The sequence below is a fragment of the Octopus bimaculoides genome, chromosome 17, assembly GCF_001194135.2.
Source record: "Octopus bimaculoides isolate UCB-OBI-ISO-001 chromosome 17, ASM119413v2, whole genome shotgun sequence".
Lineage (NCBI taxonomy): Eukaryota > Metazoa > Mollusca > Cephalopoda > Octopoda > Octopodidae > Octopus > Octopus bimaculoides.
Genome location: NC_068997.1, coordinates 33,276,503 through 33,279,921, shown reverse-complemented (window position 1 = coordinate 33,279,921; position 3,419 = coordinate 33,276,503).

Below are 3,419 nucleotides of genomic sequence, written 5' to 3'. Positions count from 1 at the left end.
TAATAACTTTGTTCAAATGACTTCAAATTTTAGCAGCATGTGTAGAAACAGGTCAAAATTTTATGTTTAATGTTTGATATGTTTATCTTTTCAGGTATAGAAATAGCATTCACTGGAAGGAAAATGGCGTTTTGTGTGTTGAAGTTTTCTCGAACGCAGTCGAACAAGACTGTGCAGCGTGTATTTGTGAAAGAGTTCTCTAAAGTCACCAACGGCAATGCAGATTTGGACATGGCACAAAAAATTCAAAGAGGAAGGCTGTCTGTGCAGGGCAAAAAGATCTGGACAACCAGTAACATCAGAAGAGGCGGTCGAGCGGGTTCTCCACAAACTCTTGCGAAGCCCCAAGAAGTCCATAGGAAGAACAAGTCTGGAAAGCCAGATTCCTCCAACGACAGTTTGGTGCGTCCTGAGGAACCGCTTGCTAATGAAACCCTACAAGCAGCAGCTCGTTCAGGCCATATCGACAGATGACAAGCGAAAGCGCAGACATGGGGCTATGTGAAGCGCCTGGTTTATGTCCCCTTCTTCCTGCAAACTTAGAGGAAATCGAGCAGAGAATCACTACCGCACTGGAGATTGTCATCCAAGTCATGCTGTAGCGCGTTTGGGAGGTGCAGGACTACCGACTTGACGTGTGCCGTGTTTCAGGCGATGCGCATATTGAACATTTGTGAAATCGTTCATGGAGTCCACATACCTTTGAATTTGGAGGAATGAATCTTAAGTTGCTCAAATTTGGAGGAATGAATCTTATGTTGCTCAACATTAAGCCTGTTTAGTTTCATTTGCTCTGACTATGTAGTTTCTGTGATATTTACATCTCAAATGATATCGATTTTTTTTAAACACCCTATATATATATATATATATACAAAGTATGGGTGTGTTCACAGGTAATCTAAACGATTAGATTACGGATTACTGGGGGTCCGAGGTTATAGCCGAGACGGTAGTTATGGAGCCATTGCAGATTTCCAATGCAGCGGATATATAATTGTTAAACAGGACAGCAAACATTAAGGCAAGGAAAACATCTCAAGTCATATACAATATTATTATAGGAAGAAATTCAAAATCTTATAGCTGTTTCTGGGATATCCCTGAGTATGGGATATTCCGTCATCAAAGACAAATTGGGGAAAAAATACGGAAAATGAGAATGGTCTATATTAATAAGATGACAACATAGAGGAAGGGAGTAAAAGAATAAGGAGATGGAAGGAAAGTAGAAAAAAGAAGCATAAAAGTTCATAGTTCAACTTTCCGAAGTTATAGAAAACAGAACATGAGTCCTTAGGTTCAATCCTGCGTAGATCCATATGGGTTAAAATCCTGGATTTTGAAATGCAGTACCTAATACTGTGAAACATACAACACACACACAATGCAACTCCGAGGGTAGTACTGAAACTGATGGAGGGAATTCAATGAGAATCTTCTCCGTCATATGTAGAAACAAGGATCAGCCCTATGTGATCCATTAAACATAGATCAGTCTGACATTATGCTTCATCAAACATAGTTGAGCTTCATGCTCGCTGGAATCGGAATTGCAGTTCTTGTGTATCTCTAGGTGTTCACTGAATCAACAGACGCATGATCAAAACTGTTCCAGCGTTGATTGCCACTCCTCTTAAACGGTATTTCCAGGACTACATTGTCCAATGTTTTTTTTGTTTTCTAATCTTTTCGTTTTTTGGGGGATATTAGTTGAATGATTGAAAGATTGTGTAGAGCCTCCCTCTATAGTACCCCTGAAATCCAGACTAAAATTGTAGAATGTCAGGAAGCAGAAACGAAGGTTTCATTTTCACTGATGTGACGTGACAACTTTGTAATCTCAGAACTGAACATAGAGGTTTGTGTGAGAAGCATCTCTCTGGCATATACTGATTTTAGTTTTGTTGAAAGATCTGGACATGTTAGATAACGAAAGCTTTTTTTACATGACCTGACGTCTTAGGATTTTAAGAATTCGCTGTCAACATAGTGTGCTTGTCTGTGTAGTCATTTGTCATTTACAGAACTAACATGTAGTTTTACTCTTATTCCAGAAGATGTAATCAAAAAAGACCAGGAATGTCTTTGGAATGTGGGGTAGGCCCTTGGAAAAATGACTTATGTACAACTAGGATACTGATGAAAGTGTCCTAATGGCTTCAAGTTTTCTCAAAAGTATGTTCATTTACCTATTGGTGTTAATACCTAGCTCGAGAACAATTAAGAAAAGCCACACTTAGTGCTTTAGCTGTTTAAGGTTGAAGAAACGTGAAACGTGACCCCACGCTCCACAAAATAAACCTATCAGCTAGGAAACTCTGTCACTATGTGTCCTGGAATTAGGGAATTTCCTATCAGGATTAAACTGAGCTGTGATCTTCATTCATAAAGTCATCAGTAACTGAAATCAATTTTAGACTGACAGAAAGACAATATGCACTTTGCGTATAGATATACACACACGAGCACACATACATACACACATACACACACACACACACCCACACAAATACACTCACACACAAATACACACACACATGCACAGCGTCGTGGCTTGTTTGAAGCATTTTGAAAAAGAAATAAATTAACAAAATAGTGAAGACAAGAGCTTCTTACGATGCGCAAAGGAAAAAAGTTGAATAACGTTTATAGATTTCGGGCACGAAGGCCTGACGATGGGCTTTTGTGCGCGAAATTTTGGAAAGGTTATGAAACTCTTTCTTTTCGTTTTGTAGCTTCGTTTTCTCTAGTTTGTCATTTTACTCTCTCTCTCCTCCCTCTCTCTCTCTCCATCTTTCTCTCTCTCTCTCTCTCTCTCTCTCTCTCTCTCTCTCTCTCTCTCCATCTTTCTCTCTCTCTCTCTCTCTTTCTCTCTTACACACACACGCGCGTACGCTCGCGTGCACACACATACGCGCGCGCACATACACTCATATATGTATATATGTGTATGTGTGTGTGTATGTGTGAGTGTTTGTGTGGCTATGTGTATGTATACATGGATGTATACATACATACATACATATACTCACACATGCGTACATGGATAGACGGATATACAGATAACCATACATATAGATATATAGATAAGCCGACACAATGATGGAAAGATATAAGAATTAGATTAAGTACGTTTGCTAATGTTGATGATAAATGACGATAAAAGAATGAAGTTGAGAATGGAGCAGTTGCGAACAAACCCCACCAACCATCTCTTTCACTTCCTCTACATTATCACATTTCACCACCACCACCACCACCACCACCACGTAGAAAACAACAACAGTAACAGCAACAACAATAACTACTACTACTACTACTACTACTACTACTACTACTACTACTACTACTACTACTACTACTGTGCTTCTACTGTTACTGCCACTGCTGCTCTTTTTACTTCTATGAAGAAAAAG